A 23,724-nucleotide genomic window follows, 5' to 3' on the forward strand; every position below is an offset into this window, starting at 1 on the left:
ATGGACCTAACATTTCAGGTTCCTATGCAATATTGCTCTTTACAGCACCGGACGTTGCTTCTATCACCAGTCACATCCACAACTGGGTATTGGTTTTGCTTTGGCTCCATCCCTTCATTCCTTCTGGAGTTATTTCTCCACTGATCTCCAATAGCATACTGGGCACCTACCGACCTGGGGAATTCCTCATTCAGTATCCTATCATTTTGCCCTTTGATACTGCTCAGGGGCTTCTCAAGGCAAGTATACTGAAGTGGTTTGCCATTCCTTTCTCCAGTGGACCACATTCGGCTGTGGTCCATGTGATCAGATTGACTAGTTTCCTGTGATTATGATTTCAGTGTGTCTGCCCTCTGATGCCCCCTTTCAATACCTACTGTCTTATTTGGGTTTCTCTTACCTTGGGTGTGGGATATCTCTTCACAGCTGCTCCAAGAAAGCGCAGCCACTGCACCTTACCTTGGACGAGGGGTATCTCCTCAAGGCTGCCCCTCCTGACCTTGAATGTGGAGTAACTCCTCTCGGCCCTCCTGCGCCCGCGCAGCCACCGACTATTGGACATGGGGTAGGTCCTCTCGAACGCTGGCCCTGGCCTTAGGCGTGGGGTAGCTACTCTTGGCCTTGCTTCATTGCGTGGTCGGTTGCGCCGGGGCATCTCTCGCATCTGTGCTGCCGGGGCCAGGGTCTCCCGCTTCTGCGAGATGTCTTTTTCATTATAGGGGACTGGAATGCAAAAGTAGGAAGTCAAGAAACACCTGGAGTAATAGGCAAATTTGGCCTTTGAGCACGGGATGAAGCAGGGCAAAGGCTAATAAAGTTTTGTCAAGAGAATACACTGGTCATAGCAAACACCCTCTTCCAACAACACAAGAGAAGACTCTACACATGGACATCACCAGATGGTCAACACCGAAATCAGATTGATTTTATTCTATGCAGCCAAAGATGGAGAAGTTGTATACAGTTAGCAAAAACAAGACCAGGAGCTGACTGTAGCTCAGATCATGAACTCCTTATTGCCAAATTCAGACTGAAATTGAAGAAAGTAGGGAAAACCACTAGACCATTCAGATATGACCTCAATCAAATCCCTTATGATTATACAGTGGAAGTGAGAAATAGATATAAGGGACTAGATCTGATAGAGTGCCTGATGAACTCTGGACGGAGGTTCGTAACATTGTACAGGAGACAGGGACCAAGACTATCCCCATGGAAAAGAAATGCAAAAAAGCAAAATGGCTGTCTGAGGAGGCCTTACAAATAGCTGTGAAAAGAAGAGAAGTGAAAAGCAAAGGAGAAAAGGAAAGATATAAGCATCTGAATGCAGAGTTCCAAACAATAGCAAGGAGAGATAAGAAAGCCTTCCTCAGCGATCAATGCAAAGAAATAGAGGAAAACAACAGAATGGGAAAGACAAGAGATCTCTTCAAGAAAGTTAGAGATTCCAAGGGAACATTTCATGTAAAGATGGGCTCGATAAAGGACAGAAATGGTATGGACCTAACAGAAGCAGAAGATATTAAGAAGAGGTGGCAAGAATACACAGAAGAACTGTACAAAAAAGATCTTCACAACCAAGATATTCACGATAACGTGATCACTAAACCTAGAGCCAGACATCTTGGAATGTGAGGTCAAGTGGGCCTTAGAAAGCATCACTATGAACAAACCTAGTGGAGGTGATGGAATTCCAGTTGAGTTATTTCAAATCTTGAAAGATGATGCTGTGAAAGTGCTGCACTCAATATGCCAGCAAATTTGGAAAACTCAGCAGTGGCCACAGGACTGGAAAAAGTCAGTCTTCATTCCAATCCCAAAGAAAGGCAATGCCAAAGAATGCTCAAACTACCGCACAATTGCACTCATCTCACACGCTAGTAAAGTCATGCTCAAAATTCTCCAAGCCACGCTTCAGCAATATGAGAACCATGAACTCCCAGATGTTCAAGCAGGTTTTAGAAAAGGCAGAGGCACCAGAGATCAAATTGCCAACATCCGCTGGATCATGGAGAAAGCAAGAGAGTTCCAGAAAAACATCTATTTTTGCTTCATTGACTATGCCAAAGCCTTTGACTGTGTGGATCACAATAAACTGTGGAAAATTCTGAAAGAGATGGGAATCCCAGACCACCTGACCTGCCTCTTGAGAAACCTGTATGCAGGTCAGGAAGCAACAGTCAGAACTGGACATGGAACAACAGACTGGTTCCAAATAGGAAAAGGAGTATGTCAAGGCTGTATATTGTCACCCTGCTTATTTAAGTTATATGCAGAATACATCATGAGGAACACTGGGCTGGAAGAAGCACAGTCTGGAATCAAGATTGCTGGGAGAAACATCAATAACCTCAGATATGCAGATGACACCACCCTTATGGCAGAAAGTGAAGAGGAACTCAAAGGCCTCTTGATGAATGTGAAAGAGGAGTGTGAAAAGGTTGGCTTGAAGCTCAACATTCAGAAAACAAAGATCATGGCATCTGGTCCCATCACTTCATGGGAAATAGATGGAAAAACAGTGGAAACCGTGTCAGACTTTATTTTTTTGGGCTCCAAAATCACTGTAGATGCTGATTGCAGCCATGAAATCAAAAGACGCTTACTCCTTGGAAGGAAAGTTATGACCAACCTAGATAGTATATTAAAGAGCAGAGACGTTACTTTGCCAACCAAGGTCCGTCTAGTCAAGGCTATGGTTTTTCCCGTGGTCATGTATGGATGTGAGAGTTGGACTGTGAAGAAAGCTGATCACTGCAAAATTGATGCTTTTGAACTGTGGTGTTGGAGAAGACTCTTGAGAGTCCCTTGGACTGCAAGGAGATCCAACCTGTCAATTTTAAAGGAGATCAATCCTGGGTGTTCATTGGAAGGACTGATGCTATAGCTGAAACTGCAATACTTTGGCCACCTCATGCGATGAGTTGACTCACTGGAAAAGACTCTGATGCTGGGAAAGTTTGGGGGCAGGAGGAGAAGGGGACACAAAGAATGAGATTGCTGGATGACAACACCGACTCTATGGACATGAGTTTGAGTGAACTCCGGGAGTTGGTGATGGACAGGGAGGCCTGGCATGCTGTGATTCATGGGGTAACAAAGAGTCGGACACGACTGAGCGACTGAACTGATCTGAACTGATGAACATACAACTTTTCTTCTATACCCTCTTGATTAATTACCTTGTTATTTGAAATCTGAACTAACTTTGCATACCTGAAATAAACTCCTCTTGATAATGTTATAATTCTTTTTGTATATCACTGAACCTATTGTTAATATTGTGTTGAGAATCTTTGTATCTATCTTTATTAGATAGTGTTCTGTAGTTTTCTTATTTTTTTTGTCATTCTAAATTTGATACGGTAATACTAGCTCCATAAAGTGAATTACAAATGTTCTTTCTTCTTTTATTTTTTAGAAGAGACTGTGTAGAATTCATGTTAATTCTTCTTTAAATATTTGGTAGAATTTTCTGATGAAAGGATCTGAGCTTAGACATTTATTTTATGGAAATTTGGAAATTACAGATCCAATTTCCTAAATAGTTATAGGTTATTCAAATTTTATTTAGTTATTTTATATTTCAGTTCAGTTCAGTTCAGTCGCTCAGTCGTGTCCGACTCTCTGCGACCCCATGAATCACAGCACGCCAGGCCTCCCTGTCCATCACCAACTCCCGGAGTTCATGTCATGTCTACAGAGTCGGTGATGCCATCCAGCCATCTCATTCTCGGTCGTCCCCTTCTCCTCCCGCCCCCAACCTTTCCCAGCATTCAAAATTTCTATTCCATATAGGTTAATTGTGATACTTTATGTTTTTCAAGGAATTGGTCCATTTCATATAAGTTGTGAAACTTGTGCTTGCAAAATTGTTCATAATACTTTTGTAGCATCCTTTTCATGTTTACAGTATCTATAGGTATATCCCTTACTTCTTTCCTAATACTGGTCATTGGTGTCTTCTCTCTTTTTCCTTTGTGAGTCTTGCTAGATGTTTGTCCATTTCAATGACTGTTTTGAAGAACCAGCTCTTTGTGTTATTGATTTTCTCTATTGTTCTTCTGTTCTTAATTTTGCTGATTTCTGCTCTTATCTTTAATATTTCCTTTCCTCTGCCTGCTTTGGGATTACATTCCTGTTCTTTTTTTAGGTTCTTGAGATGAGAGTTTAGACTGTTGATTTAAGGCTTTTCTTCTTTTCTAATGCAAGCATTTAGTGCTATAAATTTCCCTCTCCACTGCTTCAGCTGTGCCTTACAAATTTTGATATGCTGCATTTTAATTTTCATTCAGTTCAATATATTTTCTCATATCCTCTTTGGCCATGAATTATTCAGAATTGTGTTATTTAACTTCTAAGTCTTTGGAGATATTTCCTTTATCTTTCTAGTGACTCTAGTTTAATTCTACCATGGTCAGAGAAAACACTCCACTGTGATTTCAATTCTTTTAAATTTGTTGATGTTTGTTTTATGATCCAGGATGTGGTCTATTTTGATATATATTTCATAGACACTTTAAAAGAATGTGTTTTCTGCTGTTGTTGGGTGTAGTGTTCTATAATTGTCCACTAGATTCTGTTGGTTGATAGTGTTGTTGAGTTCTTTGATATACTTGCTGATTTTCTGTGAAATTGTTCTATTAGTTATTGAGATTGAGGGGCTGAAGTCTCCAACTATAATTGTGGATTTGTCTATTTCTCCTTTCAGCTCTATCACTTTTTAGTCTATACATTTTAAAACTCTTTTGTGTGGGCATACAAATTTAGATTTGTTACCCCTTTCAGGTGGATTGATTCTTGTATCATTGTGTGATGTCACTCCTTGTCTCTAGCAATTTTTATTTGATCCAAAGTCATGTTATCAGGTATTAACATACCTGTTTTTTTCACGTTATATACCACTTCTGCTTTTTCACATTAATGTTTGCATGGTTTATCTTCTCGTATTCTTTTACTTCCAACCTACCTGTGTTACTGATTTTGAAGTGAGCTTCTTGCAAACAGCATACATTTGAGCTGTGTTTTTTTAAAATACCCTCTGCCCATCTCTGTTCTTTGAGTGGTGATATATATACATATATATATATAATTTATATGTAAAGTAACTATTGATGCATTAGTGTTTAATCAAGTTTGCCATTTGTTATTTCTTTATTTCTTTTTATTTTCACAGGGTCTTTTCCTCCTATTTCTTTGTTTGCTTTTTTATGAGTTGAGTAGTTTTTAGGATTCAATCTTTAATAATGATAGTGGTTTGGGATGTATCTCTCTTTGAAGTTTTTGTAGTGATTATTCTTAGCATTACAATATACACATATGACTTAGTCTACTTGTATCAACATTTTACCACTTTGAGTCAAGTGTGGAAACCTCATTTCAATTTAGGTGACTTTACCTTCACTACTTTAAAATACTGTCATCTTGAGTATTATATAGTGCTATTATTTTGTTTTAATCATCAAGCATGATATATAAAACTCATGAGGGAAAGTATATTCTATTACCCATGGTCTTGCTTCCTGGTGCTTTAAGCCTCCTTTCTTTCCTATTTGAAGAATTTCCTTTAGCCAGTTTTAAAAAATGGCTTTCTAGCAACAAGCTTTTAATTTTCTTTTATCTGAGATGTTTTTAGTTTTTCATTCATTCTTAGTGATCTTCTGGCCAGATTCAGAATTTATTGTTGACAGTTTCTTTCTTTCAGCAGTTCTTTCTGGCTTCCATGGTTTCAGATAAGAAATCCCCTGTCGTTTGAATTGGTGTTTCTGTATAAGTAATGCATCATCTTCTCTGGATGATTTCAAATTTTTTTCCTTTGTCTAGTTTTCAAAAGTTTAATTATAATGTGTCATGGCATATGTCTCTTTGGGATTTGCTCAACTTCTTTGTGTCTTTTGCTAAACTTGGGAAATTTTTACCCATTATTTCATATTACATCATATCTAAGAACCTCTGCCTCCTAGTTTATCTTTGAATCTAAGAATATAGTACCATGGCTGGCACGTTGTTGGTGCTCTCTTTATATTTATTAAATGAATGAATGAATAAATAAGTGAATAAATGAATTTTTGAGTAGGTGTAATGAATGGTTAACTATAGTCTGGAATTTCAGGTCTCTTGGTTAAAACTGTTTTTTCCCATAAGGAGCTGAACCACTTTTATTTGTCTGTTGGCTATAATCATAGGTGAAATGCAGTTCCCTAGGGAAATAACAATGTCTTTTGTCTTTGGTTATTTGCATCTTCACATTCCTGAAGCATCTAATCTCATGTATTGATTGAGGAAAAGAATGAAAGTAATAGATTTGAATCTCATGAGAACTCTTGAAACTCCCAAGAGGGATAGGAAGCTGTCCAGGAGACTGAAATTATCAAGGCCCTACTTTGCCATCTACCCTGTTTTGTCCCCATCATTTGTATTCCTTAATATACATAAATTAAAATCACCATTAAGATAAATAAACATGGATGAATTCTTAGACATGTCTTTGAATAGAAAATTACATGTTTCCAGATGCCCAGAAGGACAACATTCTTGACACTGTCCCAGCAGTCACTCTTATCCATAGCTTAAAAGACTGAAGAGTAGTGCTTTGAAAATCCCTTTCAGCTTAGGCTAGAAGTGGTAATACACTTGCATTAGATTTCCAAAACAACAGTGACAAACCAAAGGTTTGATCAATAGATTTTGCCAGAGGCAGAAGCAAGTTTACTGTGGGAGCTTATTAGAAAATTCTCTTGTTTGTGCTAAATGCATAATTGGTTATATGTATTCTTTCCTGTTTGCATTTTTTCCTTCCCTTCCTCTCTCCTTCCCTGATTCTTTCTTCCTTTCTCTCATAAACAGAATACATCCAAACACTAAAACACTTAGTAGTTATTGAATTAGCATCAATTTAACTGTAAATTTAACCAAAATATATTTAGACAAGACCTGTACACTCTCTGGCAAATGATTTTAAATGTACTAAAAAGCAAAGCAAATGATAATAAGTCAAATAATATGTATATGTTCTGGTTAACACAATTTAATGGAATTTTCTTCTATTGGCAGCTGAAGTGACTTACAATTCTAGTTGTGGTAAGGTTTTCCAGAGCATAGCCTGAATCCTGTGGTCCTTTACCACTTGGGACCAGTTAAGGATTCCTGCTCCATGACCATTTCAGAATGATTTGGGGAAACAGGCTGCAGCAGTGTGAAGGCAAGGGGTTCCCTGGGAAGGCTGTGGCTGTTACTGCCCATTGACCAGCTTGAACCTAGCTCCAGGCTCACACAAGTCACTCTCAAACTTCCAAGACTACTTGAGGTACAAAAATTTGGCCTTAAATCAATAGAGTGAGAATATATGGTCAGTTTCAGGATCTGTCCACAAGAATAAATTACAACCTAGAATTTAGCCAATTCTGGGTATGTCTGAAGGGCTTTCATGTTTAACATAATTCTAGGTGAGAGAGCCAGGATAAAGGAAAGCCACAACCACATTGGGAACAGGGTTATTTAGAATTGAAATACTTGATGTTTATAGAAAGAAAGAAGTTATTTTGTGTCCTTGTTAAGTGCTCTTCAAAGTTGTTGGTTTAGTTAATATGCTTTATTTGGATAAAATACTGGATTTTTCTGCCAAATGATTGTCTCAGTTCAGTTCAGTTCAGTTCAGTCGCTCAGTCGTGTCCGACTCTCTGCGACCCCATGAATCACAGCACGCCAGGCCTCCCTGTCCATCATCAACTCCCGGAGTTCACTCAAACTTATGTCCATAGAGTCGGTGATGCCATTCAGCCATCTCATTCTCTGTCGTCCCCTTCTCCTCCCGCCCCCAACCTTTCCCAGCATCAGAGTCTTTTCCAGTGAGTCAACTCGTCGCATGAGGTGGCCTAACCATATGTTATTTTGCCTTCCTAAATAGCTCCAAATTTTTGTTTTGTTGCTTCTATATATGCTTTATATACCTGATCTTCAGTGGAGTAGGGGCTGTTTGAGAGACTAAAATGTAAAATTAAAGCGAGGAATTAACCCTTTGTGACATTAATTGCACTTTTTAATTGAAATATACTTGATTACAATGTATTAGTTTCAGGTGTACAGCAAAGTCATTCAGTTATATTATATATATGTATTCTCTTTCAGATTCTTTTTCTTTATAGGTTATTACAAGATAATGAATATAGTTCCCTGTGCTATATAGTAAGCCCTTGTTGTTTATCTATTTTATATGTAGTATTATGTATCTGTTAATCCCAAACTCCTAATTTACCTCTCTCTCCCCCACTTTGATAACCATAAGTTTGTTTTCTGTCTGTGAGTGTATTTCTACTTTGTAAATAAGTTCATTTGCATAATTATTTAGACTCTACATATAAGTGGTATATTCATCTTTGTCTGACTTACTTCACTTAGTATGATAAACTCTTGGTCCATCCATGTTGCTGCATATGGCATTATTTCATTATTTTTTATGGCTGAGTAACATTCCACTTGAGAGTCCCTTGAACTGCAAGGAGATCCAACCAGTCCATTCCAAAGGAGATCAGTCCTGGGTGTTCATTGGAAGGACTGATGCTAAAGCCGAAACTCTAATACTTTGGCCACCTCATGCAAAGAGTTGACTCACTGGAAAAGATTCTGATGCTGGGAGGGATTGGAGGCAGGAGGAGAAGGGGACAAAAGAGAATGAGATGGCTGGATGGCATCACCGACTCGATGGACATGAGTTTGAGTGAACTCCAGGAGTTGGTGATGGACAGGGAGGCCTGGTGTGCTGTGATTCATGGGACCGTGGAGAGTCGGACATGACTGAGTGATTGAACTGAACTGAACTGAATGTTCCACTGTATATGTGTGTGTGTATATATATATATATATATATATATATATATATATATATATGCAAGTCAATATTAAGCTGATTTAAAGCTCAGTATTAAAATGACTAAGATCACAGCATCCAATCTCATCACTTCATGGCAAATAGAAGAGGGAAACGTGGAAGCAGTGGCAGATTTTATTTTCTTGGGTCCAAAATCACTGTGGCCACTGACTGCAGCCATGAAATTAAAAGACACTCCCTCCTTGGGAGGAAAGTTATGACAAACCTAGACAGCATATTAGAAAGCAGGGACATCATTTTGTCCACAAAGGTCAAAGCTATGGTTTTTCTAGTAGTCATGTACAGATGTGAAAGTTGGACCATAAAGAAGACTGAACACTGAAGAACTGATGCTTTTGAATTGTGGTGCTGGAGAAGACTCTTGAGAGTCCCCTGGACTGTAAGGAGATAAAACTTGTCAATCTTAAAGGAAATCAACCCTGAATATTCATTGGAAGGACTCATGCTGAAGCTCCAATACTTTGGCCACCTGATGGGAAGAGCTGACTCATTGGAAAAGGCCCTGATGCTGGGAAAGATTGAAGGCAAAAGGAGAAGAGAAAGGCAGCAGATGAGATGGTTAGATATCATCACTGACTCACTGGACATGTATTTGAGCAAACTCTGGAAGATAATGAAGGACAGGATAGCCTGGTGAGCTGCAGTCCATGCAGTTGCAAAGGATCGGACATGACTCAGGGACTGAAAAACAACAACATGGGGTTCTCCAGGCAAGAATACTGGAGTGGTTTGCCATGTCTTTTTCCAGGGGATCTTCCCGACCCAGGAATCGAACCCATGACTCTTGTGTCCCTATGGCTTGGCTATTGTAAATAGTGCTGTTATGAACATTGGGGCCTCCCAGGTTCCAGGTTCCTGGATCCCAGGTAAGGAAACCTACTGGATTGCAGGAGACCTAGGTTTGATTCCTGGGTTGGGAAGATCCCCTGGAGAAGGAAATGGCAACCCATTTCAGTATTCTTGCCTGGGAAATCCCATGGAAATCCCATGGACAGAGCCTGACAGGCTACAGTCCACGGGGTTGCAGAGAGCTGAACACAGGTGAATGACTAACACTTTCACTTTCAAAAACATTGGGGAGAATGTATCTTTTTGAATTAAAGTTTTTGTCTTTTCTAGATAGATGTCCAGGAGCAGGATTGCTGAATCACATGACAACTTTAGTTTGAGTATTTAAAGGAACTTCCATACTGTTCTTGATAACAACCTCACCAATTTTCATTCTTGCAAACAGTGTAAGAAGATTCCCTTTCTTCTACACTCTCTTTAGTATTTATTACTTGTAGACTTTCTCATGATGACCCTTTTCAGCATTTATTTGTATACTTCTTGATGATGTCCATTCTGACCAGTGTGAGGTGATATCTCATTGTAGTTTTGATTTGCATTTCTTTAATAATTAGCGATGTTGAGCATCTTTTAGCGATGCTGAGTGCCTGTGTCTTTGGAGAAATGTTTGTTTAGGTCTTCTGCCCATTTTTTGATTAGTTTTTTTTAAAAAAATATTGAGCTGTGTGAGCTATTTGTATTATAAATTGTACTTTTCTTCTTAGTTTTTCCATGTCTTTTGATTTGATGACTTTTTAAGCAGAAACTTTTATTTTTAGGTAGTTTATCCATAAATCAAATTTATCCATTTTTAATGTTATAGTTACTGAATTTTGAAATTTAAAAGATCTTCCCCACTTTGAGGTAATCGAGTAATTTCTCCATGTTTTCTTTTAGCACTTATAGGGTTTGATTTATATCTTTGATCTACTTGGAATTTACCTTGGTAGTTGGTGTGAGATATAGAGTCAAAGTTACTATTTTTCAGACAGTTAGATTTTCCAAAATAATATGTCAAATATCTATCTTTTCAGCACTGATCTGAGAGGCTACCTATATCATAAAATATTGTATGTATTTCAGTCTAGTGTATTTTCTTTTCTGTTTAAATTGACTGCCTTAATATTTATGTACTAATATCACATTGTTGAGGGCCTATAAAATGTTTTACTGATTGACAGAAATGGTCTTACCCTCATTTCTAAAATTTCCCTATTATTGTTATTTACTTTTCCATACGAGTTTTCAAGTGACTTTTTCTTATTCTTACCCACATCATCAAAATTAAATAAGTAAATAATATCTACTGCAATTCATATTGCTATTACATTGAATTTATGAATAAACTTAGAATTTACAGCTTTTGAAAATTGAGTCTTCCCATCCAAGAACCTGGGTTGCTTTTCCAGTCATTGTCTTGGTGTACTTCAAAGTGATTTAAATTATTCTTCACATGTTTTTGATATCTCTTGGTAAATATGGTTGTTAAGTAGTCACTGTTGTGTCTGACTCTTTGCAACCTGATGGACTGTAGCCCTCCAGGTTCCTCTGTCCATGGGTTTTCCCAGGCAAGAATACTGGAGTGGGTTGCCAGTTCCTCCTCCAGGGGATCTTCCCAACCCAGGGATCAGACCTGAATCGCCTGCATTGGCAGGCAGACTTTTTACTGCTGAGCACCAGGGAAGTAAATATAATCTTTTTTTTTATGTCATTGTCACTATTATGAAGGCAGTACTTTCCATCATTATAAACTCTAACTAGTTGTTATTTCAGCAAAAAAATTAAATGATAAAATATTGGAGCTTTCTTTAGATGGAAATTTCAGAGATGTCACAGAAGTTTGACTCTGATTCCATGATACTTCAATTAACAAATTTCTAATAATGAAGTTTCACTTTAACATCGTATACTGTGCTGAAACAATTATTCTGGCAATATGGCAGTGCATAAATAAAGCCTTAAAAATGCCTGTATCCTTTGATTTTACATGCTTATGGGCTACAAGAATAGATATTATGATGCCAAGATTGGCTGGCTTTATATAGAAGTGTTTGTGGAAGAGTCTACTTTACTTTGTTTTCTGTTTGTTTGCATGTTTCTGATTTTTAAATCTCAGACATGGATTACTTTTATGAAATAAATGTTTTTTAATACAAGATCCATCTTTGTAAATCATAGAAATTACTTGTGCATTCACAGCCACAAGTCAACACCATCCCCTCCTCTGCAGTATGGATATGCTGATGAATGGTGTACACAAGTAGCTCTGCTGAATAGGTAAGAGACAAGGGTGTGGGAGTGAGCTAAGCATGAGGTTTAATCCCAGTTCTGCCACCTTCTAGCTTTGGTCTCTGGTCAGGTTACCTAACTTTGGACATTGATAATCTCATCTATAATATAGGCTTGCTGTTGAGTTATAGAAAATATAAGTAACAAAATATCTATCATGCAGCAAGAGTTTAATAAAGGATAATTGCTTCAGTGGTTCAGCAGAAATAGGAAAATTTTAGGTAACCCTAAGAAATCTGAGCAAGTTTTCTCCCTTTCTTCCCTCTCAGTGACTCCCTTACCTTCTTCTCAATAACTTTGAATATTCAATATATACATTTTTGTTTTTCATTTCTTCTCCTTGTTAAAAACCCTTGCTGCTGCTGCTGCTGCTGCTGCTAAGTCACTTCAATCATATCCGACTCTGTGTGACCCCATAGACGGAAGACCACCAGGCTCCCCCATCCCTGGGATTCTCCAGGCAAGAACACTGGAGTGGGTTGCCATTTCCTTCTCCAGTGTGTGAAAGTGAAAAGTGAAAGTGAAGTTGCTCAGTCGTGTCCGACCCTTAGCGACCCCACGGACTGCAGCCTACCAGGCTCCTCCATCCATGGGATTTTCCAGGCAAGAGTACTGGAGTGGCTTGCCATTTCCTGCTGTCAAAACAGGAAATAATTTACAACTCTTCATTAGTAAGCTGACTGCAAATAGCATTCTCAAGTAAGGATTTTATATTTCATATAGAATGAAAAATAACTGTTCTCAGTTAAACGGGTTTTGTGCCAGCATGATTTTGTCCCTCCCACCACCCAGGACCAATCCAATATTTTACATATTCCAGGACACTTGACAAATAGTATTAATTGGTATTGAGTCACCTAAGCATCATATATGAGTTATTTTACTTCACTATGAATATAGTCTTTACTGATATTGTTAAATACATCATTGTGTCTCCTGTATTACTTCTCCCAAGAGCAGTAAAGTTTCTGAATACAGTATGTGCTTTCAGAACATTTTTTGTTAATATACACTAGGTAAGACCTTCCCTGGTGGTCCAGTAGTTAAGAATCTGCCTGCCAATGCAGGGGACACAGGTTTGATCCCTGGTAGAGGAAGATCCCTCATGCCATGGGGCAACTAAGCCTGTGTGCCACAACTACTGAGCCTAAATGCTACAACTACTGAAGCCTACATGCCTAGAGCCCGTGCTCTGCAACAAGAGAAGTCACTGCAACGAGAAACCTGCACACCACACCTAGAGAGTTCCCTCCACTTCAACAACTAGAGAAAGACTGTGTGCAGCAACAAAGACCCAGCACAGCCAAAAATAAAAAAAATATATATATATTAAAAAAATGCTAGATTAGAATATATTAATACTTATATTTAAGATATATAAGCAACAAAAGGAGTGCTTTAGTAGCACATTATTATTCTTATTGAATAAATTCAATGTGTAACATTGTATAACTTTAAGGTATATAGAATGTTATTTTGATATATTTATATATTACAATATGATTGCCTATGTAGCCATATTTATCACACTACATAATGTCTGTAACTCAGACTCCTTTGGTTCTATGTTATCCAAAGGTGTTAGTGAGCCTAAACAGAAATATAGTGCAGCATCCCTAAACAGGAAGAAATGTAATCAATACATAGAGACAATTTAAGTGATGTTTCAGCACAGTTAGGAACTGGTTGCAAAGGTGAAATATCAAGGTCTCAGAGGCCAGAAAGCAGCAAGATTAAAGACATAAGAAAGACTTTCCCCTTCCAAATGGGAAGACCAAAACGGGGAAAGGAGAACCTACTGTGCTAAATGAAGTCAGTTCCAAAGATTTGGAATTCGGTGGTGATGCTGGTCACCTAGTAATGAATGGAAAGAGAGAGTGAAGGCAAAGCAGGTCTGTCAGGAGAGCTAAGGCAAGAGGTGTTGAGGAGAAAGATTGATGTGTAAACAGCTTTCAGAGCAAGAAGGATGCTTGGAAATGCTAGTCACTGATGCCAAAAAGGACCCCACTCATCTTTACATGGAAAGGAAAAGGATTTCAGGAGACAGGCATATCAAGGCTTCACAGGTCACAAATACCATATTTAGAAAGAGAAGCAATGGAGAGGGAGAGGCAAACACCCATAAACAAAATAAATTACCTTCCTTTAGGACAAATCTAAGGCTTTTGGGGGCTTGTGTGGCACAGGTGAGGCATCAACCTGTAAAAAAAAAAATCGCAAAAACAGCCTGTGTGCTTCAGTTTCTTCATCTAAACAATGGGAAAAAGAAAACTACATGTACCTCACAGAGGAATGACCTTGATTACAATGAGGTAATCTATGAAAAGTGCCCAGAAAAGAGCCTGGCACATAGTAAATGCTATGCGTGTTCACTATCATTATTCTGACACTGTGACTTAATGTACACCTTCTAAGGGCAGCCCTGGCAGACTTCATGGAGGATAAGAACATCATCCAGCAGTAGGGCAGTGAAAGAACATGATTCCAGGACCACATAATCCACAGTTACTTCGTTACTTTTTGCCACAATGAAGAAGCTTCCAGCTTCCCTGTAAGTTTGGAAGGATTGTGATGCTGGTGGCAGATGTTAGGAAGGGAAAAGGTAGAGTAGGAAAATGGTGGGATTCAATGAGCTAAACTAAGTTTAAAGACTAGTCTCATGTGAGTTTACATTAACTCAACTCTGTTAAAGTCTTCACAATTTTCTCCTTTCACTCAGATGTCCCTTTCATTTCATTTACCCATTATACATAACTTTTAAAATCGACAGTCCAGGTTCGATGCATGATACAGGATGCTTAGAGCTGGTGCAGTGGGATGACCCAGAGGGATGATATGGGGAGGGAGGTGGGAGGGGGGGTTCAAGATGGGGAACACATGTACACCCGGGGTGGATTCATGTCAATGTATGACAAAACCAATACAATATTTTAAAGTAATTAGCCTCCAATTAAAATAAATAAATTTAAAAAAATTTGAGTTTGACCACTTCCATGTTCTATTTAACAGCTCACCCAGGATATCATCATGCAGGTGCCAGGATGTATTCATGGGGCACTTACTGGTTCCCTCAAAACAATTTAAGAAACAGGCAGGTGGCTTCTATAGACCAACAAGTCAATACTCCTTTTCCTTTTGGGGTTGCTGAACTCCCAGCAGAAGCTATTAACAATGAATATTTTTGCATCTCATTGAACTGTAAATTGTAAACACTTCCCCAAATCCCTACTGCTCTCTCACATTTCCTTCCTCTGAGCATTATGTCTAAAAGATCCAACTAGTTAATGAGCTCCAAGTTCCTTTTACTTCCTAATAGAAAAAGGCAAACTCTGTGAACCTTATTAGTAACACTGTGCTTGCTAGAAAAAGCAGGGTAATTTTAATCCATAATCCACAGCTAAGTATGTCTAAGATGCTTAGCATTATGGCAATTAGTACTTACTCAAGATAATAAAATCTTTCTTTAGGCCCTCCATCCTTCTTTCCTTCCACCCTTTTAAGAAATGGCTCTGAGGAATGGCCAGGAGCCCTCAGCTCTGAGGGTTTATGAGTAGTAGGAAATGTAAGAGCTTCAGGCTCCTGCTATCAAAGAAAGAGATCCTGAAAGACTGAAATACATCAAGCACAAAGTCAAATATTTACAACTCAAAAGCTGTTGTCAGCACCATCCTAACAATTCTCTTGATTCAGAGAAAATGACAATCCCCAATGGAATTTCCATTTCTCTTTGCTTACCAATGGCAGAAAGTAAAGAAGAACTGAAGAGTCTCTTGATGAAAGTGAAAGAAGAGAGTTAAAAAGTTGGCTTAAAGCTCAACATTCAGAAAACTAAGATCATGGCATCCAGTTCCATCATTTCATGGTAAATAGATGGGGAAACAGTGGTTGACTTTATTTTTCTGGGCTACAAAATCACTGCAGATGGTGATTGCAGCCACGAAATTAAAAGACCCTACTCCTTGGAAGAAAAGCTATGACCAACCTAGACAGCATATTAAAAAGCAGAGACATTACTTTGCCAACAAAGGTCCGTCTAGTCAAGGCTGTGGTTTTTCCAGTAATCATGTATGGATGTGAGAGTTGGACTATAAAGAAAGCTGAGCGCAGAAGAATTGATGCTTCTGAACTGTGGTGTTGGAGAAGACTCTTGAGAGTCCCTTGGACTGCAAGGAATCCAACCAGTCTATCCTAAAGGAGATCAGTCCTGGGTGTTCATTGGAGGGACTGATGTTGAAGCTGAAACTCCAATACTTTGGCCACCTGATACAGAGAGTTGACTCATTTAAAAAGACTCTGATGCTGGGAATGATTGAGGGCAGGAGGAGAAGGGGACAACAGAGGATGAGATGGTTGGATGGCATCACCGACACAATGGACATGGATTTGGGTGAACTCTAGGAGTTGGTGATGGACAGGGAAGCCTGGTGTACTGCGGTTCTTGGGGTGGCAAAGAGTCGGACATGACGGAGCGACTGAACTGAACTGAACCAATGGCAGACAACAGGAGAAAAGAGTTGTAGAAGCTTTGAATTGCTTTGAAACTTTTCAAGGTTAGTAAAAAATGAAAATAAAACTTCTATGGGAATATATAGGCTCAATATACTTTTAAAAGTATACTTTTAAACAGTTTTAAAATACTTTTAACAATATACTTGTAAACAGTTTTAAATTAACAAAATTATGGTAAAAAATAGTGCAGAGAATTCCCATTCACCTCAAACCCATTTTCCCCTATTCTTAGTATCTTACATTAGAATACTCATGTAGTCTTCCCTAGTGTAGACTTCCCTAGTGGCTCAGATGGTAAAGCCTCTACCTACAACGCGGGAAACCTGGGTTCAATCCCTGGTTCAGGAAGATCCTCTGGAGAAGGAAATGGCAACCCAATCCAGTGCCCTTGCCTGGAAAATCCCGTGGACAGAGGAGCCTGGTAGGCTACAGTCCATAGGGTCGCAAAGAGTCAGACATGACTGAACGACTTCACTTCACTTCACTTACAGTAGAATGGTGCATTTGTTATCATTAATGAATCAATATATTATATATTATTTTAACAAAACCCCATACTTTAGATTATCTTAACTTTCCACTAGTGTCCTTTTATTGTTCTAGGATCTATCCAGAACACAATATTACATTTAATTATTGTGTCTCCTTAGACACCTCTCGGCTGTGACAATTTCTTAGACTTTTCTGTTTTTGATGCTTTTTGACAGTTTTGAGGAGTACTGGTCAGATATTTTGTAGAATGTCCATCAACTGGAATTTATTTGATGTTTTTCTTATAATTAGACTGGGATTATGGGATTTGGGTAGGAAGACCAAAAGAGGTAAAGTGCCATTCTCACCACATCATATCAAAAGTCTATACCATTAATGTGACTTGTCACTGTTGATGTTAACCTTGATCATGTAACTGAGGTAATGTTTGTTGGGTTTCTCCACTGTACACTTACTCTTTTGTTTCTCCCTCTGCATACTGTACTCTTTGAAAGAAAATCACTACATACTCAAGAGTTGAGGAGTTAAGCTCCATTTCCTTGAAAGACAGTATCTATATAAAATATTTGGAATTGTTCTATATAGGAAGTTTGTTTCTTTCCCCCCATGTATTTATCCATTTATTTCTATTAGTGTGGACTCATGAATATTTATTTTACGCTTTAGGTTATAATCCAATACTATTTTATTTATTTTGTTGTTTAAATTGCCCCAGCTTTGACCATTAATAATCCTTTCAGTCAGAAAATTCTTAAAATGATGGGAATACCAGACCATCTCACCTGTCTCCTGAGAAACCTGTATGCACGTTAAGAAGCAGCACCTAGAACCAGACATGGAACAATGGACTGGTTTAAAATTGGGAAAGAAGTACATCAAGGCTGTATATTGTCACCCTGCTTATTTAACTTATATGCAGAGTACATCATGAGAAACACCGGGCTGGAAGAAGCACAAGCTGGAATCAAGATTGCTGGGAGAAATATCAATAACCTCAGATATGCAGATGACACCACCCTTATGGCAGATAGTGAAGAGGAACTAAAGAGCCTCTTGATGAAGGTGAAAGAGGAGAGTGAAAAAGCTGGCTTAAAACTCAACATTCAAAAAATTAAGATCATGGCATCCAGTCCCATCACTTTTTGAGAAATGGATGGGGAAACAACAAAAACAGTGACAAACATTTTGGGGGGCTCCAAAATCACTGCGGATGCTGATTGCAGCCATGAAATTAAAAGACGCTTGCTCCTTGGAAGAAAAGTTATGACCAACCTAGACAGCTTATTAAAAAGCAGAGACATTACTTTGCCAACAAAGATCCATACAGTCAAAGCTATGTTTGTTCCAGTAGTCATGTATGGATGTGAGAGTTGGACCATAAAGAAGGCTGAGCACTGAAGAATTGATGCTTTTGAACTGTGGTGTTGGAGAAGATTCTTGAGAGTCCCTTGTGAAGCAAGGAGATCCAACCAGTCCATCCTAAAGGAAATCAGTCCTGAATATTCATTGGAAGGACTGATGCTGAAGCTGAAGCTCCAATACTTTGGCCACCTGATGTGAAGAGCTGGCTCATTTGAAAAGACCCTGATGCTGGGAAAGATTGAAGGCAGGAGCAGAAGGGGACGACAGAGGACAAGGTGGTTGGATGGCATCACTGACTCAATGGACATGAATTTAAGCAAACTCTGGGAGATGGTGAAGGACAGGGAAGCCTGGTGTGCTGCAGTCCATGGGATCACAAGGAGTCAGGAAGGACTGAGTGACTGAACAACAACAGCAACAGTCAGCTAGTTCCTGTATCCCTTGTCATATGTCAACCACTGTGGTTTGTTTATTTGGTTGTATTTCCTTATTTTCAGGTACTATGAAATGCTCCAGGCTCATCTTGTATATTTCTTGCCTTCCCCCTCCTAAAATCTGCCATCTCTCCAAGGGGCCTTGGTTCCTTTTTTTTGAAGAACAGTATAAAAATCAAGATCTGGGTACTAGGTATTGGAGTTTCATTGTTTCTGGGCCTTCTCAGCTGATGGAGCAAGAAGATATATGTGTGTATACAAACCATTATGTATATGTAAATCTACAAACATTCCTATATGTAGTTATCTATATCTATATTAAGCTAGTCATGAGCTCATATTGATATCACCAATTTCATCAAAGCCTTTTCCTCTTGCTTATCTGTAATCTCTTATTCCAACAGTGAGAAACTTGGCAGCCACTATCCATTATCCATTTACTTAGTTGTTTATTCCAGTATATATGTTTACATGTTTGTATAGCTGTTCAGCTTTTTGCCTTTTTGACACTCTTCATGGAGTTCTCAAGGCAAGAATACTGAAGTGGTTTGCCATTCCCTTCTCCAGTGGGCCATGTTTTGTCAGAACTCTCCACCATGACCCATCCTTCTTGGGTGGCCCTTCACAGCATGGCTCATAGCTTCACTGAGTTACACAAGATTGTGATCCATGTGGTCATTAGTCTTCTGTGATTGTGTTTTTTGTTCTGGAGGTCATGGGATTGTAGTTCTTGGTTCTTCCATTTGCCCTTTGATTGATGAGAATAAGAAGCTTGTGCAAGCTTCCCGATGGGAGTGGCATGGCATCTGGTCCCATCACTTCATGGCAAATAGATGGGGAAAAAATGGAAACAGTGGCAGATTTTATATTCTTGGGCTCCAAAATCACTGTGGATGGTGACTGTAGTCATGAAATTAAAAGACGTTTGCTCCTTGGAAGAAAATCTATGATAAACGTAGACAGCATATTAAAAAGTGGAGACCACAAAGGTCCGTATAGTCAAAGCTGCGGATTTTCCAGTAGTCACGTATGGATGTAAGTGTTGGACCATAAAAAAGGCTAAGCACTGAAGAATTGATGCTTTTGAATTGTGGTGCTGGAGAAAACTCTTGAGAGTCCCTTGAACTGCAAGGAGATCAAACTTGTCAATCCTAAAGGAAGTCAACTCTGCATATTCATTGGAAGGACTGATGCTGAAGCTGAAGCCCCAATATTTTGGCCACGTGATGCAAAGAACCAACTCATTGGAAAAGACCCTGATGCTGGAAAACATTGACGGCAGGAGGAGAAAGGGATGGCAGAGGACGAAATGGTTGGATGGCATCACTGACTCAATGAACATGAGTTTGAGCAAGCTCTGGGAGCTGGTGAAGGACAGGGAAGTCTGATGTGCTTCAGTCCATGGGGTCACAAAAACCTGGACATGACTTAGCCACTGAACAACAAGAGTAGCTGTTGATTACCCCATTGAACAACAAGAGTAGCTGTTGATTACCCCATATGCCCATGGGGAAAGCTTTACAACTAGGGTAGTCCTTAGGTATAGTTCCTTTTGCTTTTAGCCTTACAACTCCACTCATTTCCAAAGTTACTTAGTTCAGTGCCTTATTCCCCCACCCCCTTCAGTGAGGTTGTTTTATACACCTGTAATACAGTTAAGCCGGGCAGTGCGCAGGGGGCCGGGGTGCGTCATATAATAACAAATGCCATTTTTGTTGAAAACAAAAACTTGTTTTCAGAAAATATCAAAGGAAATTTGGAAATTTTTCACATTGAGAAGAAGCTTTACAGGTAAATGGATTTGGCAGGCAGGCTCTGTCAAAATTCTGCAGATTTGATCTTCCTTCCTAAGGACTTAGTGTGAAGTGATTCTGTACTGCTTTTTAAATTGCTGTTGATCAGCTTGTGGGTTTTTGGGTTCTAACTTTTCTGGTATATTGAAGATACATTATATTACATTTTTTAAAGTAATTTTTCTGCCATTGTAAATACAAATATCAAAATATTCTTGCAAAGCAGTTCTCAGTAAACATTTTTCTCAGCAACCATATCTTTTTATTAAGAGGGTGGAATGCTAACAGTTCTTATATAGCATTTTGGACACTTATTTTTTGTCAGAGGTCCTGCCTCCACTGAAAATATTAACTATATAAACTTCTTGTCCTTTTCACGTAGACATTGGATCACATGGTCACCTGCCTCATGGAAATGCCTTTTTTAAAACTTAGATTTGCAGAACTCCACTATTTTTATACCTAGCCACGGTTTTAGGAAGAAAAAATAAGAAATTAGAACCCTGACTCTCTGACGGTCACTGGGACAGTCCCCTTCCCGCATGTATTGCTGCAGTGCCCAGGACAGTAAAATGGACTACAAGTGGCGCTTCCTGCTTGGCGGGTCCAAGCAGAAGGTGCAGCAGCACCAGCAGTACCTAATGCCCGAGCTGGGCTGAGCACTGAGTGCTCCCCTGGCATCTACAGCCACCACTACCCCCCTGGGCAGTCTGACCGCTGCAGGCAGCTGCCACCATGCCATGCCCCACTCCACTCCCATTGCTGACATCCAGCAGGGCATCTCCAAGTACCTGGACGCCCTCAACGTCTTCTCCCGTGCCAGTACTTTCCTCACAGATCTCTTCAGCACTGTGTTCAGGAACTCTCACTACTCCAAGGCAGCCATGCAGCTCAAAGATGTGCAGGAGCATGCCATGGAAGCAGCCAGTCGGCTGACTTCAGCCATCAAGCCAGAGATTGCCAAGATGCTCATGGAACTTAGTGCTGGGGCTGTGAACTTGACAGATCAGAAGGAATTCAGTCTCCAGGACATTGAGGTGTTGGGACGATGCTTCTTGACAGTGGTGCAGGTCCATTTCCAGTTTTTGACCCAGGCATTACAGAAGGTACAGCCCGTGGCTCACTCTTGCTTTGCTGAAGTTGTTGTGCCAGAAAAAAAGAACAGCAGCAGTGGCAGCCGCTTATCTGGCATGAGCCACACATCGGAGCTGGAGGAAGCTGTGCGATCCTGGCGAGGGGCTCCTGAGGCAACATCTAGACTGAGAGAAAGAGGCTGTGATGGCCGCCTGGCGGGAATTGAAGTTCAGCAGCTCTTCTGTTCTCAAAGTGCAGCAATTCCCGAGCACCAGCTAAAAGAACTGAACATAAAAATTGACAGTGCTCTGCAAGCACATAAAATAGCTCTGGAAAGCTTAGGTCACTGTGAATACGCAATGAAAGCTGGTTTCCACCTGAATCCAAAGGCAATAGAAGCCAGTTTGCAGGGCTGCTGCAGCGAGGCAGAGGCGCAGCAGAAGGGGCGGAGGCTTCCCACTGTGCCCGTGCAGATAGGATCAAGCTTCCTGAAGGGGGTCCCGCCGACAACCTGAAACTCAAGACGGTATTTTCCCATGGGGTTCCTCCAACCCGGGTGTGAACTTGCAAATAGAGTTCTTAAGGATACCTAAGGAGAAGGCAATGGCACCCCACTCCAGTACTCTTGCCTGGAAAATCCCATGGACGGAGGAGCCTGGTGGGCTTCCGTCTATGGGGTCGCACAGAGTCGGACACGACTGAAGCGACTTAGCAGCAGTAGCAGTAGCAGCAATACAGTTAGACTATTTTATCACATTCTACATTCCACTCTGGAAACCTCCAACTTTCTAAACGATTTTTTAAAACTTGCATACATTAAGGTTCACTCTTTGTATTTGTTCTATGGGACTTGACAAATACTTAATGTCATATTCACCATTACATCATCACACAGAATAGACTTACTGAATAAAACAGTCTCCTGTGCTTCACCTATACAACCCTCCTCCCCAATCCCAAACTTTAGCAACCACTGATCTGTTAACTGTCTTTGTAGCTTTTCTTTTTTCAAAACATCATATAATTGAAATCCCACAATGTGTAGTCTTTTCAGACAGGCTTCTTTCATGTAGTAATTTGCACTTAAGATTCACCCATGTCTTTTTGTGGCTTGATAATTCATTTTATCACTGAATAATATTTCATTATATAAATATTTTTGTTTATTCATCCACCTATTGAAAGACATCTCAGTTGTTTCCAGGATTGGCAATGATGAATAAAGATCTTATAAGCATTTGCATGCAAGTTTTTGTGTAACATGTTGTCAGTTATCTGGGTAAACATCTAGTTATTAGATTGCTGATCATATGAGAATATTAGATTTAGTTTTGTAAGAAACTGCCAAATTGTCTCCCGAAGAAACTGCATCATTTTGCATTTCCATTAGCAATGAATGAAAATTCCCGTTGCTTTTCCATTCTGGTCATCAATTGGTATTGTCAGTTTTTCAGATTTTCGCCTTTCTAATAGGTGTGTGGTTGTATCCCAATGTTGTAATTCACAGCTCCCTAATGGCAAATGATGTTGAGCACTTTTTCATATACTTATTTACCATCTGCATGTCCTCTTTGATGAAGTGTCTATTCAGGTCTTTTGCCCATTTTTAATTGGGTTGTTTATTTTCTTATTGTTGAGTTTTAAGAGTTCTTAAACATTCTGGATAATAGTCCTTTATCAGCTACGTGTTCTGAAAATATTTTCCCCACTTTGCAGCTTGTCTTTTCATTCTTTTAACATTGTCATTTGCAGAGCATGAAATTGCTGATTGTCAGTGTTCCCACAGTGAGTGTGGCTCTGGTGGACTTTGGGAGCTCACACTCACCAGAGTTGGGGCTGACATCTAAGCTAATTATTAGCACTTCTAGAGTGGGGACAGGTCTGGGGGTGGTGCCAGCAGCAGCGGAGTTTGTAGGCACTCACACCAAATGGTGGGTGGCATCACAGAATCCCACATCCATGGTGGACAGCCCCTGGGGAGGAATATGCAATGGTTCTTTTCCCAGTGAGAATGCTAAAGTTCCACCTACCTCACATTGCAGCTTCGAACCAGATC

The sequence above is a fragment of the Moschus berezovskii genome, chromosome X, assembly GCF_049115385.1.
Source record: "Moschus berezovskii isolate FMDL1 chromosome X, NW_MosBer_1.0, whole genome shotgun sequence".
In the NCBI taxonomy this organism is placed as follows: Eukaryota; Metazoa; Chordata; class Mammalia; order Artiodactyla; family Moschidae; genus Moschus; species Moschus berezovskii.